Raw genomic sequence first — 15,799 nt, 5'->3', positions numbered from 1 at the left:
GGTGGAAACGTATCCTGGGATGAAAGCCAGGGAACTGGTTCTGACCCCTGGTCTGCGTTTACTGCTCAGATAGCAAGAACCTCCCTTTCTGGGTCTCTGTTTCCCTGTCTGAAAATGAGAGAATGAAACACGGTGAACTGGGCAGCCCATGAGCGGGCCATTCCAGGCTCCAGCCAAGGCCATGGAATGGTGGAGAAGGGCACAGATCTATGGCAGCTCCCTGCCTCTTCCTGTCCATTTGCTCTCCAGACCTCACAGCCACAGAGAGCCTGGGCCAGGCTGTGTGGGTACTGTGCATGTGCATGGATGTGTTTGGGCGCAGGACCTGCGTCCCTCAAACTCAGACCTGGATGATCACTAACCCCCTGCCTGCCCTCTCATGGCTGGGTAGAACACCACAGTCACTAGAAGGTGCAGGGCCCAGATGGGCAGGGCAGAGGCTATCTACATGCTGAGAGCATGGGCAGGCCCGCAGCAGGATGTGGGTGTGAAGATCAAGCTGGACGAGGGGCAACACAAGGTGGGAGGCACTCATCAGAATGGAGTGAGTACAGGGCCCAAGCTCTTGGGCAGAGCTGCAGGGCAGGCTGGGACAGCTGCCTGGGAAATGGGGCTGGTGGGGTACTGAGAGCCAGAGATGAGTAAGTCCTGTCGCCAGCCTCAGAAGGTGTCCCATCCAAAGGAGGAGAGGCCGTGCAAAGCGCTACAGTATGGGAAACTGGGAAAGCAGGAGGGTTCCATTCTGTCTAGGTTTGGTGGTAGGGGTGGTTTACAGAACACCAGGTGACCTAACTTGACTTGAACCGGGCTTTGAGGATGAATAGAAATTCACCAGGCTAAAAAAAAAAAAAAAAAATGAAGAAGAGCGTTCTAGGCTGAGGAGACTCAAGTGCAAAGGAGCAGTGGCTGAGGTGGGGGCAGGAGGGGATAGAAGTGAGACCAGGAGAAGTGGGCAGGCTCTCAGATGCTATGTCGAGGGGCTCAGGCTGGGCCCTGTGTGATCAAGGAAGGGCAGTAGTCAGCTCCGTGGGGCCAGGAGAGGCCTCTGGGCTCCAGGGAGAGGCTGCGAGCTAAGAAGTGCTCCGTCAGAACTCGCTAAACCTGAACAATAGGGCCCAGGGCAGGATACCCCTTGTGGAAGCATCTGTGGTCCCTCTGGGGTCCTTCAGGTCTCCCCATGCAGAGCATCCACAGGCACTCTGGGCCGCCTGTCCTGTGGTGGAGGCCTCTCCAGGAGGGGACTGTGGGACTTGCCATCAGAACCCCCTTGTCCCCCTGGCTCTCCCTGTCCCCCCATCCCTGAAGACCAGGCCATCCCCCACGACATGCACCCCTTTAAGGACTCAATGCTGTCAGTAAGGCCCTTTTCAGCCCTCTCCTGTCCACGAATAACAAGGTGGCCCTTGTCCTAGAATCATTTCCTATGTAGTAGGTAATGCTGCACAATTTCATCCTTTTACAGTTTCCTCTCTTGGCAGAGCTCAAAAATGTTCTCACATCCATCATCTCAAGGGAGAGTAGGAAGAGTGGGCTCTGGGGCCCAGCGGTGCTGGATTCCAGCCCTGCCTTGTCACTCCCTTGGGGAGCGGGGTGACCAGTCAGAGCCTCAGGTCTCCGTCTTTAAAAACACCTACCTCCTCAGGTGGTTCCAGAACCTACTGCCCGAGCAGGGGGAAGTCTGGCTTCCTGTCCACAGGACAGGTGGCAGTTACAGCCCATGCTTCTCCACCAGCTCCCATCCCTGTGATGGGGCAGGTCGACAGACAGGCAGGGAGACCTGGGAGTTTTGGCCTCAAAAGGTGGCCTGAGCAGTGAGCACCTCAGCCTTAACAGGCAGGCCAGTGGCTATGATGCTCCTTTAAAAAGTTCACACAGCAGAACTTTCCTGATGCCTCTTCCATTCCAGGCACTAGTGGACACCAGGAATCCAAACAAGGATTCTGGAGAAGGGACATGTAAACAAGTAAATTGCAATGCATTGTAAGAAAAGAAAAGCGTGTGGAGGAGGGGTGTGTGAGCCCGCCGTGGAGGGACCACGAGGAGTCTGTTGGCTCAGGAGGGAAGGAGGGAGGGCTTCCAGGCCGAGGGTCCAGCGTGTGCCATGCAGAGCCCTTAGGAGACATCTTAGTGTAGTGGGGCATCCGTGTTGGTGTTTATGATGACCGGCCCTGTAGAGGTCCCCGTTGTGAGGAAGCGTTCGGGGAAGCCAAGCACCCTGCCCACTGGTCAGCTCGGGAGGGTCGCCTTCCGGGCCAGTCTTCACAATTTAAGAAGAAGAGCATCAGTGAGCTCCATGTGAAGGCCAGAGAGGCAACCTCTAGTGCCGGGCGGCAAGGAGCTTCAAGGCTCTCCTTGGTTGGTGTTGAGGGCGTACGTGGCCCACAGCTTTGGAATGGTCCTGGGGACACTGCTGTGTCCATGCTCGGAGCAGGGATAGAGATGAGGGACACTGGGTCCCTGCCCCAAGTGAAGAGAGAGGGGGGTAGATAGGCTGCCCCATACCCACTCGGCACAACTAGTGATGCTCCCATGGGGGACATTCAAAGAGCTGTGCTACTAGAGGAGGGGGAGCTGAGGGCAGGAGCCAGTGACATCCTCAGGAGGGAATCTCAGCTAGATGGTAGTAATAAAAATTGTTCTTATAACTAATGATTACTTAGCACTTACTACCTGCCGGGCACTGTTCTAAGAGCTTTGGAAGGGTTTGCACTTGACTTGCACAAGCCCGCAAGACCATCCTCTTGTGCAAGTGAGGATAACTGATGCACAGAGAGACTGAGTCATTGTCCCAAGCACGAACAGCTGGAAAGTAGCCTCGCCAGGCCCAACCCAGGCGGTCTGGCCTCAGAGTCCGTGCTTGAATGGTTCAGGACACCCTGACCACTAAGCCCTCTCTGAGAACTACAGGCACTTGGCAGAGTTGGGACTAAATTAAGCTTTGCTCTAACACATAGTAGGTACGCCATAAAAATGTGTTTGCTAGTGAGAACACACAGATGCATGGATCAAAGGGCCCTGGAAGAGGTGGTGCTGAAAATGAGGATGGGGACAGGCTGTGCAGACAAAGGCTGCAGCTCGAGCAAAGGCTTGGGCTCCAGCTGGGGTTGCCTCCAGGAACTGCCAGGTCCAGAGCACAGGAGCACAGACAGAAGAGAGTTTAAGTGCCAGCCTCCCTGCCAAACCTCCCTGCCCCGAAGACCTGGCACCTTCCCCTGCAGCCCTCCCCATCCACCCCATCCAACGTGGGGAAAGGGCAGGCACAATGCTATTCATGTCCCTGTACACTCTCTGTCACCCGTTGCCGCCAAGCCTCCGGGGACTGATCTGGCAGCAAGACCCTAAGCCCCCCATCTCCCTCTAGAGACACGGAAGGCATGCACCGCCCAAGAGGGGCCCAGGAAAGGCAGTTCAAAATTTGTCCTTGTAAGAATTTGCTTTCTGACTGAGACTTCAAGGAGCAGGTGATTTTCAAAGACTTTCTTCGAGCTCTGTGGGCTATGAATGGAAAACCAGGCTTGAGACCTGGCTCTGTGGCTTCCTAGCTGGGCACCTTTGTGTGATGAATTAGCTTCTCTGTACTTTAATTTCCAGCTCCATAAAGTGGGAAGGACAGCAGCTGCAAGATTAAAGGGGGTAAGGTGTGGGGGAGACTCCTGTGTAGGACTGGACTCAGGGAACTGGGGTTTCTCGGCTTCCTGCTTTGCTTCCGGGTCCTTGGTGTCTTCCATAAAATGAAGGTTGGAAGACATCAGTCTGGACACCAGCTAGCTTTGACATCCTGGGATTCAAAATTGCCAGCATCAACCGACTAGATACATAAACATATTTACACACACAAACACACTATATGCCTTCGGGGTATGGGATGTCATTATTTTTATAAATTTAAAATGTGTATTAAGTGATCGTTAGCCTAAATATACAACTTAAAGCGGTCTTTTCTTGTGTTTTCTTCTGGTTACAGAAGTAATACATCATTTATTGAGAACATTTTGGAAGGGCCACGAAGAGGAAAAAAAGCTCTCCCACTATTTCACATTGGAGGCTGACATACAGCCCCTTAGGGATCTAGCGAATTCCTCCCCTCCCCCCCAATTTTTTCTTTGCACAGATTCCTTAAAAATCTCTTTGGGATTCTACTCCGCATTCTCTTTTTTAACCTGAGCTGAGCTGCTGGAACAGGCCGCCGCCCCAGGGCCGAGAGGAAAGGAGAGGAAGGGGACAGCTGCCACAGCTGTCCCTGCCGGCCCCGGCACCCCCCACTTGGCCCTGGGTGGTTGGCTGGAGGCATCTGACCCTCGGATGTTCTGTGTCTCTGGCGGGGGCACATTCTGCACTAATTTTAGCTTAGCCTCTTAGGCCTGCTGGCCTTGGGGCCCTCACATAATGGACGCCTTATGTAGACAGCTGCCGACAGTGCAAGAAGAGTGTCCCACCTTAAAACATTCCCCATCACCGGCCAGTCCTCTGCTCAGGGAGAACAAGCCGGCTCCCTGTTCCTTCTCCCACCAGGAAGGGGCCGTTGTTGACGTTCATGGCCCGGCAGGCTGGACCTGGCGGGCAGGTGGCCCACCAAACACACGGGGGATTGCTTCTGTGGACAGGGCCGTGTTTTTACAGGACGGGCTTTGATTTGAGCTGGAACAGCTGAGAGACTTCCTGAGAAATTGCTGGGTGGTGTGTTTGCAGCAGGGCCGCAGGGTGTCTGAAACGTCCCCGGGTGTGTACATAGAGCCTTCTGGAGCCTCGTCTTGATGCTTTACCTTTGTCCAGTACATACAGATGTACAGTGTCCTCTGACATTCCATTTTATCCCAATGATGTGTGTCTTGAGTGACAGTACTCCCCTGTGACAGGCAAGGGACCTGAGGTGGAGACCAGGAAGTAATTTGCTCAAAGTCACCCCGCAAGTCTGTGGCAGAGACTTGAGCATGAGCGTGGGTCCCTCCCGTTCCAAGCCCAGGACTCTTCCCTTCTATCGGCACCGCCTAAGAGAAACGTTCCGCTCTCTCTCTCTCTCTCTGTGCCTATATTTGGTCTTGTTTTTCCCAGATGAGGTCCTTTCCTTTTCACCTTAAAAGTCATACCTGTTTATTAAAAGTCCATATACCTTCCTGGTCTGTTTCTACAGCACGGATCCTATCATGGAAGACTCTTGCTTCAAAATGCAAGAAGTCCCCCTTTGGCCACAGCAAGAAGCCCACGTGCCTTGGCCTGCCCTTCAGCCTCCCCCACGTGCTCCCTTCTGGACCCCTCAAGTCTGGGCTCCTGCAGCACTTAGATCCCTCGCGTGTGGCACCTAGATCGAGTTGGGAAATTTCCCTTATGATCTGCCTCCTGACCAGAATGGAGCTCCCCGAATGGGAGACCCACGAGCTGCTCATCTGAATGTCCCTGGAGTCTGCCGTGGGCCCAAGTGTCAAGCCCAGTAAATGTCTTGGCCCCCAACCCACAGTCTTTCATGAGAAACCGGATCTTTCGTCCAGGCTTAGAAATGAACTGAGGCCTGCCCAGCAGCTGCCAGCCCAGTAAGGAAGTGGCTGCTTGGCTGGGCTCCCAGGAGGGGCCTGCAGGGCCAAGTGGAGAACCCCCGACCCTGTGCAGGCCGGGTAGACGAAAACGGAAGGGCGTCCCCAGATGCGTGCTGGAGCCCAACCCCTGCCCCGTGGCAAACCTTTCCCCTCCCCCACTCCTCCACTCCCCCATCCCCTGGTGACAATACAGCCTGTGTCGTAGGTTCCCCAGCATGGACAGTGGCTCTTTGACCAAGTCTGATGCTCTTCAGGAACAATCCATGGGCATCACACACTGCTCTGGGGGAAGAGAAATACTCTAGGGACTGTGCTGATTTCGTCAGGGCAGGACCCTTGTTCTCTGACTCCAGATGGGACTCCTCTCTGGGCCATGGCCCCTCAGCCTCCCAGATTGGGGTGTTCTAGATGTTGTTATGGGAGAAGCAGGGCCTTGAGAGTCCCACGGCCTCGGCTCCAGCCAGTCCTGCACTCAGGGGCTGCGGGCCCCTTCTTGCAGGACGTCAATGTCTTCTTTGCAAAGTGGGACTCATGCTAGCAGCCTTTCAGGGCTGTTGTATCTTACGGGAAAGTGCTTTTCAGAAGGTAAAGCATAGCAGCGGACGCAGCATGAAGGCCTGCGTTTCTCCTTCTGGAGGGCTGTCAAGAGCTCGAGAGCCTCCCTGAAAAGCACCCAGGCTGCTCGGTGAGGGTGGTGGCCTCAGGGAGAGGTTCTGAGAGAGGTGGAGGTGGCACATCGGGCCAGCCATGACCATTTCTTTGATTCTGACGTGGTCTTGGAGGTTTAGCCAAAGATAAGACGGAGGAAGAAAAAAACTACCCTTGTTTTCTGATGGAAGTCCGTGGAAAAGCGAGTGTCTGTAATAGAATCCTTTCATTTTCCTTTTAGCTTTCTAGAAAGATGTCTGTCACTGATTTGTCCATTCATTTATTCATTCATCCTACAAACCTCTCCATGGCCTTGACCACCTGCCAGATGTGGCAGGAGTTGCACTAGTAGGCGGCACAGGGACTCTGCCTTTAGACGGCCGCGCATGCAACAGTCATTGTAATCTGGGGTGAAAAGTGACACAGGAAAAGCACAGTGTTGGTGAGGGAGTGGTCATTTCTGTAGGGCTGGTTGGAAATGTTTCCATGAAGATGATGGCACCAAAACTGCCAGTTAGGAAGCATAGAGGTAGAAGACCCCAGTCTCCAAAGAAATAGAAGCATAAAATACCCAAGAATAAACTTAAGGAGGTATTGTGAATTGGTCTATCATTTAAATAAAATCCCATCAATTTTCTTTCATAAAATTATTAGAAGGTGCCTCTGCAAAAATAAACATGGGTGAATAGCTTAGAAAAAAGTCCATGTTGGTAAAGGAATAAGGTTCAATGGACAGAACAGAGCACCCAGAAGTAGCCGTGAGTGAGCGCAGCGCTCAGAATCAGAGACAAAAAGCCAGAAGATTCCTAACATGCTCTCAAGACAACTGGCTAGCTATTTGCAGATGGAAAACAAAACAAAACAAAACTGGGTCCATACCTCAGTCCTGGTGCCAAAATAAATTTCTGGGTGATTAAAAAAAAAAGAAGAAAGAAAAACAAGAAGCCATTAAGCTATTAGAAGAAAAACAATGAGGGAATGTTTCTATCGTATTGAGACAGAGAACGTGTCCTTCAGTGTAAAACAAATCCAGAAATCATGGAAGAAAGTAAGTAAAGACCTCGTGGACCAAAACCACAATAATCAAGGTCAGAGCATGATGACAAATGAAGGAAAGTGTCTCAACATTTGTATGACGGATAGAAGGTTACTAGCACCAGTAGAGAAAGAGCTCACAAATGAAGTGAAGACAGATATTCAATAGAGAAACAGGCAGGCAGCTTATGAACAGGCAATATGCACAAGACAAAAAGGGTGGTTGTCATAAGTGTAAGAAAAGTGTGGTCTCCAGGAGTCAAAGGAGGCACATTAAAGAATCAAGATGTACTTCTGGGGGCCTGTTTCAAAAAATGAGAATACTTTGAGAGATGGGGAAATGGGACCCCAAGGATATTTGAGCACTCGTCATGGGTTGGGAATTGATACTCATTATCTAGGGTGGGTGGTGGATTTAATTTGTAAATGTACATACGTTCCACTCGGTGGTCCACTTTTGAACAGGAGTGCTAAGGAAACAAACAAACAAACAAACAAACAAAGATGCCTGGAACTGTGTATGGAAGAAGACAGCCATAATATGTTGGTTAAGAGTGAGGAATCAGAGGTCCAAGAGACCTGGCTTTTAGCTGTGTGACCCTGGAGAAGTTACTTAAACCCTCTGAGCCTCAGAGCCCTCATCTGGAAAGTGGGCATATTAAGAACATGTTGCCAACATTTTATAATTGCCAACGAGGATGTTCATCACAGTATTGTTTATAATAGTGATGATAGGAAACCACCAAACTGGCCATCAGTGGGAACTGACGGTTAATAATTGAAGAAATGCTCAAAGAGAGGCGGCCATCTGGGGACCTGTATTTAGGGACATGGAACGGTCCCTTTGACATGTTCATGCATGATGTTCGTTTTAAAAAATGGTATCAAAAGCGTATGGAAAGGATGTTCCCAAAGACATCAAAGTATACACCTGTGTGTCTAGAAAAGGGTCATTCACGGTAGTTAATGTTCTACAAAGTTCCCACAAACCCTGAATGAGTGAGTTGCCCCCACAGGGAATACAGCATTTGGTTCCTGAGAGCCTCTGGTCGCAACATCCTTGTCAACTGATCAGTGCCTAATGTTACTTTACGCGTGTTTCTGTCTAAAACACCTTATGTAGAGAGCGTTGATTCATTAACACTAGACTCACGGCCAAGAGTAAAGTCACCCCTACCTGAAGGCAGCTCACCTAACACATGTACTTTCTCTGTAAGGCACATCACAGCAAAACCATCAATTAAAAGCATAAAAGTGCAAAAAAATTTTAAAAAGCACTAAGGGGATGCTTGTTGACATATGAGGGCTGAAATGAGAAGGCAGCATCGTTTCTTGGCCTCAGCTGGAAAGACGCATGTAGGGCAGCTCATACTTTTCACCGCTCTTCTCATGTCTGCAAATGACTGTAAAATGCCATGAGTATTGATTTGGGGGGTGACAAAGAAATTTTAGCAAGTAGGTGAATTTGCAAATACACGCTCTCTGAATAATGAGGTTCGACTGTACCTAGAAGTGTCACTGTTATCTGAGGGTCAGCGTTTTCTCCCTTTTTCCTTGTCTTGGACAAGCATGAGTATCAATCAAAGCAGTAAGTTTTCTTTTTTTGTGGGGGGGCGGACAAAAACTTGTCATCAGTGGTATTCCATTGTCAAGATAAAAGCCAAACTTGTTAGGATAATGAAAACAGCTATGACTTTTATCTAGTGCTTATGATGGGGCACACACACATCTAAGCCCTTTACATAAATAAGCTTGTGTACTTTTCACCCAAAAGGATAGGGGCTATTAATAGCTTCACTTTACAGGTGTGAAAATGGAGGCAAAGAGAGGTCAGGTAACTGGTCTAAGATCCTGGTTAAGAAGAGGCAGAATCTAGATTGGAACGCAGGCTGTCTGGCTCCAGAAGCCGTATTTTCAACCGGAATTCTAGTTGCCTAGAATTCACATGCCCAGGAGCGTCTGACAAGGACTTCCAGTCCAGATTGCAGGCAGTGAGAGGGGCACACCAGGCATTGTGGGTTCATGCCGCAGGAGGCCTCCCCAGCGTAGCCTGAGAGCTTAGAGAAGGTAACATTAGCCAGCACTCCACAGTCTGGCTCCCCTTCCTTTCTCAGCTCCTTCCAGGCACTCCCGCCTTCCACTAGAGCATTCCACCAGCAGCCACACCCAGCTGGCCCCATCCCTGAGCCTGTTGTGCCTTCTTACACTTGTGGGCCTTCTGCCCATCCCCCAGGGCTCAGCTCAAAAGCCATCTTCTCTCTCAGGCCATCAGCAAGAAGTGAGGGCTCCTTCTCCAGCTTGCCCATTCTACTTTTGAACTATATCGCTATGACCCCCTACTCACCCATCCATCGACCAGCCTCTAATGAACTTGTCTCAGAGATCCTTGGATTCCCAGCACCCAGTATGTTCCTCACTCATTTGATCTATCAGTACAAGTGTGTTGGATGGACAGGTAAATGAACAGATGGAAATACCTAAGATTCTGAGACCCCCAAAGATCTAGGCAAGCTGGCTTGTAACATGGTTGTCGTTGAAGGCCGTTAAAGCTCTGGAGGGTTCTGGAAGGCTGAGCTGTCGGGCCAGGAGCCTCTGTGACCACAGAATAAGGAGGCAGAGCTGCCAGGACTGCAAGGCCCACATTAGCCACGGTGTTGTTTCTGTGGCTTCTGAAAAACCCCCACCCCAGTGGGAAAGACTAAGAAAGGTCCCATTCAGCTTCTCTTGGCATTTCCAAGGGAAAGGATGGGGTTCGGATTGGCTGGGCCAGGGACATCTTTTCTAAAATAGCTTCATGCATATTCAACTTCTCCCTGAAATAGTCGAGTGGCTATTTTAAGCAGGTTCTACTCAGATGCCCACACATAATGGCATCTACCTTGAGCATGTAAACCAGCAAGGAGCAAAGAAAAGGGTACGGGAGGACAGTGTTAGGAGGCTTTTGATGGATTCCTACCCCTCCTCCCCCAGCCCTTAATGTGTTTTCTTCTCAGGGACTCTCTTGCATGAAATTGGAAGAGTCATGGTTACTATGACAACTCCCTAGAGGAGTTTTCCCATCCAGTGACCTCACCCGCCCAGATCCCAGAAGGCACAATTGCACGGGGGGCAGCGATAACTTGGGGCACGCAATAGGAGAGGTCCGAAACAGAAGCCAGTTCGTGGACTCGTAGAGAGCTCCTCGCTGCCCATCTCCTCCTGTTTTACGCACAATTCTAACAGACTGGGGTGGACTGGAAGTGGAGGCTAGGAAGGACAGGGAGAGGTGGGACCTGACCGCAGGGGAATGGGGTTATAACACCTAATCCAGGCGTAGGGGTGAAGAGAGAACAACCCCACAAAGACAATATTTATTAGCAAATATGTGCCAGGACATCAGTGTACCCTGTACTGTTTGCTGGGGAAAGAAAGATAAACAAGACACAGGCATGAAATGGACATGTAAATGAATGATGGTAAGTGTCTTTATCTAGGCTTTAACTTTGTTTCCCACTGTCCCCCCCCCCCACCAAGATTCAAAAGAGAAGCTGGAAATACAATGTCGTAAGTGCCACGGTTGAGGTTGAGGACATGGGGATTCGCGAAGGATGGAAGCCAGTCTGAGAGGCAGGGAGGTGAGGTGTGGGCAGAGCCCATCAGCTTCATGATGAGAAAAGGAGGTGGTGGCCTCTGTCTCTGGCGGCAGGCTCAACACACATAGAGGAACAGAGTTGGGAAAGAGCAGGTTGGCTTGAGGAGGGAGGGGGCAGCCCAGGAGGTGCCAAGGAGGAGGTGATAATTGGGAAGAGGAGGGAGAGGCCAAGCAGCCACATCCCTGGGGCTCTGGAGGCTCCCTCCATCAGAAAAGCTCTCTGGGGCTACATCCCAGGGGTCAGAGACCACCCCCACCCCACCCGGTCGCCTCGGTAGGTCTCCCTGTGTCACGACATTGAACGATGCTTAGAAGAAAAGGAGACTGTGTAAAAAGCTTCCCAGTGAGAGGTGTGACTCTGAGATGAGCGAGACGTTCACTTCAGTATCCCAGGTGATGCCTCAGGACAAGGATATGACTGGGGAGGCTGGAAGCCTGGGTCCTGGCGGGAAGGCTGTGATGGGGAAGGTCCAACATGGGAGCAGCCTGCTCAGCTGTGTGTCGAGTGGAAGAGACGACTTGCTTTTACAAGTCTGGATTGATAGCCATACTGTTGACCCATAGTCACCCAGGGAAGGCTCTGTTTTATTTTGTTCAGGGCACCCTGAGACAGCAAAGTGTGCGTACAGGACACCTGGCGAACGTTACTTCTCCCGTGTAGGTTTCAGGAGCCAATCAGCAGGCAGCCTGGTGCCCAGAGGTGGCTGAGTCCGTCTGTCCTGCCCATCCCCTGTTGTTGCTTCATCCGCATGTGGCTTTTTTATTCTCCATTCGTTCCTTCGTTCTTTCGCTCCTTCATTCCTTCAGTTGGAACTATAGACTGGGCTGTCATTGGCACAGAGACCTGTTTCCTCGCTGAATTTTCAGGGATCTGTGCTACCCCTGAAATTCTAAGGAAACAAGCGCATAGCCTGTGTTCATCTTCTGAAGAGAGAGTACATAGCTTCCAGCAGATTCTCAAAGGAGCAGGGGACCCAAAGAAGGTTAAGAACCCCTGAGAGAGATAGGAATTGTTTTATTTTAAAACAAACGATTTTACCTTTTGGTAGATGAGCAGGGTGAAGGAGCGCTGAGGGAAATCCCGAATTCTGTGCCGAGCTGTTTTAGATGACGAAGTGTCACTGGGGACTCTCCCAGGGTCCCCAGTTTTGCTGCACACCTAGCGTGTGGGCACACTGCAGCTGAGCTGGGTGCAGAGGCCCTCTGAGCATCGAGGAAGGGCGGGATCCTCTCCCTAAGACTCCTCTTCATTTCTCTCTCTTCCCAACCACGGTCTCTCTGCAAGGCCCCTTTCCAGCCTGTGCTTGGCAGAAAATGAGGAGGCCCTTCTGGTTTGGATAGATTTAGAAAGCTGGAAGAAATCTGAGAAACGAAAAAACATATGAGTTGGAGTTGCTGAGGTCTGGGTATGGAATAAGACTTTGAAGGGAAGGCGAAGCTAAGGCTTATTGATCAGTTATAAAAGTCAGGTTGTGTCAGACCTCATCTGGAAAGCCTCCAGTGGCTCTCTGCCTTGGAGTAAAAGCCAGAGATCTTATAAATGCCTTCACAGTCCCAGTGATGTGACCATCAGTGACTTCTTACATATTCTATGTCCTTTGGCCTCCATACTGTCCCTCAGACTCTGGCCTCAGGGCCTTTGCACATGCTGTTTCCTCTACTAGGAAAAATATACATGTGGCTGACTCTCTCACTTCCCTTAGGTCTTTACTTAAATGTCCCCTTCTTCTCCATGAAGCCCTGTCTAGCCCTTAATTAAAATGGCAAAACCTCCTATTGCCACTACCCCATCTTCTGCAATGCTCTCTTGATTACCATCTAACATGACATTGTGTATTGCTATTCCCAGTGCCTAAGACCATGCGTGGCCCATAGTTGATGCTAAATTAATATTTGTGGAATCAATGGATCGACTCTCTCTTTTCATGCTCTGAGCTAACTGTTTAAACATACTATAATCTGCCTATCCTGTAATAATTCGGCAGGGCGAGTTTTATTCTCCTTCTCAGATGAGAACCAGAGACTCAGCAGCTAGAACCACTTCCTGGGTTCTGGGGTCTCAGATGTTCCTGCTGTCTTTTTGTTTCCACACCCCTGTCCTGCAAGGCTTTGATACTGCCTTCACCAAGGCTCCTTGAGTTAGACAACAGGCTGGGTTTGCACGTGATCCGGCCATGTCCGGGTCTGATGGTGTTTGATATATGCTGGAGGCGCTAGCCACGTACGCTCATCAGAAGCAAAGTAGCACAAAGAATACAATCTTAGGGGGCTTTTGATGGATTCCCACTCCTCGTTGCCACCCCATACTGTATTTTAAGTAGCAGCTCATTTTTTTCTGGAAGCGATTCCTGCAATGAGGACTTTGCTCTTTGAAAATAAAGGCCGGGACCCAAAAGGAAACCCAGAAGGCCTCAGAGAGCCACAGTGGACATAAGCCAGTTTGTTTGCTGGTAGTAGAATCCATGGGGTGGTCCCCCGCCCGTGTCCTTCATTATTAAGCACAATTCTGACACACGCCCAGCCTGTGGGAATAGGGGTGGTGGGAAGGTGGTGAGACAGGACACAGGCTAAATGGATGGGGAGAGAAACCATGCCGCAACCCCCTTCCTACCGCCGACAGGTGCTCCAGGTACTGAGCACCACAAAGATGAGTACACATAGAGTGTAGCTTTAGGGAGCTTATAGTCCAGCAAACAAAACAGATGGAAAACAATTAAATTTAAACATATTTATTTATCCAAACCCTCACTCTTGTCCAACAAGGATTCAAGAGAGATCTGGGCAATATAGTTGGTACTAGCCTACAGCTGAGGGGAGGGAGACGCAGGCTCCCAAAGGAAGAAGAGTCTCTTCTTCCTGGGTGGTCAGGGGTCTCCGAGGGGGTGGTGCAGGAGCTGGGAGTGGGGGAGGCAGCTGGCCCACTTGGTGACCCAGCAGGAGGCCCTGTGTTTGGAGTCGGGGGCATGAAACCATCCATACCTAATAGGTGCTATGAGCCGGTCCTGTTTCTTGAGGAACTTCTAGTCCAGTGACGCACAGACTCGTACCTACAGTCCCTCCTTCCTCACTCTCAGAAGCCTGTTCTCAGCATATGGAAAGCCCCAGGCTAACGGGGCCTGTGACATTTCCTGTGGTGGCTGAGGCAGATGCTGCTCTAGGCTTGGTCCTCCTGGACCCCAAGTTCAGGCTGCACGGATCAGGGTCCCTTGTCGTTCCGGTCACAGGAGTAATACTTGGCTGGTCCTGGCATTCAAATAGCATGGTACTGTTTGTAGAGCTCCACTGCACCCCTCACCCCCTTTGCACCCCACCCCCCACCCCAAGAAGGCTGGCGAGGGCCAATTTTCCAGTGTGTGCACGGGGCCAGAGGGGCGTGGAGATGCCAAGTCTCACTCCCAGAAGTGGCAGAGACAGTTCTGGAACCCAGGTGGAAGGGACAGAGGCCCCGCCCACATCCATGCATGCAGCTGGTAGGGCAAACACGGGCGGAGGACCACCCACCAGCCAGAGAAAGGTGGCGTAGCTGGTGGGTGGAGGCTGGGACTCTGCCATCAGATTGGACCAGGTTCAAATCCTGCCTCTACCAGCTGCAAGCTGTGTGCCCTCACCTCCCTGCGCTTAGGGTGTCTCGCAAGTTAAATGAAAAACCTTTGCAGGTTTGTCATAAGAACCAAATGAGATGCTGTGTGCATATCTACGTGGCAAAGTAAGCCCTGGCTAGCGCCTCGTACGGCTCAGTTTGTGGTGGGCTTTTCACGAATTATTTCATCTTGTTCTCCATGCCACGTAGAGTGGGTCCCATCACCTCCTTTTACAGACTTACAGAGAAACTGAGTTCACCAAAGCTCCTCTGGCAGCCTATGAGGAAAGCCGAATACTAGCTCTAGGGCCTCAGCCACTAAAAATAACGCTGCCGTTACGTGCCGCGTCTTGTTTCTCTTGTGAACCTTTGGCCCGCACAGGCTTGGCCACTCACCAAGCTTGTGGGGGTGACCCCCTGACCTAGCAGGAGGGAAGCACCAGAGGACTGTGTGGCAGGGAGTCCCTGGAGACACTAGACAGGCCGAGGGAGCTTGACCCTGGAGGAAACGGTCAGCAGCTGGGGCCTTGGGAAGGAAGGGCTGAAAGGTCACAGGCATGAGGCCGAGCCTCATGGCCAAGGTGGTTGGTGGCTTTGGACGAGCAAAGTGGTGACCTGGAATCCAGCGGGCTGGGCTTCCCTTTCCCACTTCCTTCCTGTGCCGACTGTCTCGCTGAGTCACCTCCAGGAAGTGGGGGTGGGGAGGTGGGGAGTGAGGAGCCCTGGGTCCTCCCTCGCCTCACCCTCGCCTCACCGCGTGACCCTCTGTCAACCACTTCCCCTTGCTGGGGCTCAGTTTCCACATCTGTCACCCCAGAGGCCTGACTAGATCTCCAAGGTCAGGCTGAAGGCTTTTTTGGAGGGATGCACCTCTTGGAAGATAGTCGAAGACAAAGGACCACTCAGCTGGTCACCAGTTTAAGATTTACCTTGCATTCCCACAACTTGTTGGGCTTCTCCACGAGCCCCAAGTGTCACCCTCAGGGGATGGGACCTGGAGGGTAGCACGGGGGTTCAGGGGCTGGAATGGTGATGGTCACAGAAAGCCTGCCTCCAGGCCCTCTGGCTCTTCCAGCGTGGCCCTGTCCTCTGTCAGCCTCCTGTGATTCCTGTTTCTGACTTGGTACCAACTCCTGGGCCCTGGCAAAGGGTCTGAGCAGATGCTCCACAATTCTCAGTGCATGTACAGTCTTGTGGGAAGACCCACAGCCAATGTGGGCCTCTCTCAGCCCCCCATGGGGCCCACTTGGAGCCCTGGGCCACCCATTAGCCCTTTCGTTCACCAGACCCAGGAGAAGCTGCTTTGGCCATCCAAAGTTCCAGGGCTGTTTACAAGACGTCTCCCTCGGGACAGCGTGTTCTGACGTCAACATG

The 15,799-nt window shown here is 51.5% G+C and overlaps 1 protein-coding gene across 5 annotated transcripts in view; it reads left to right on the top strand.

The window, feature by feature from the left end:
- Positions 1–15,799, top strand: part of HIVEP3 (HIVEP zinc finger 3) — a 456,791-nt gene that overhangs the window by 300,102 nt on the left and 140,890 nt on the right. The window lies entirely within an intron of this gene.

This window comes from Mustela nivalis, assembly GCF_964662115.1.
Source record: "Mustela nivalis genome assembly, chromosome: 10".
NCBI lineage: Eukaryota > Metazoa > Chordata > Mammalia > Carnivora > Mustelidae > Mustela > Mustela nivalis.
Note: the sequence above shows the minus strand (reverse complement) of the source record. Positions and strands in the feature narration are given on the sequence as shown.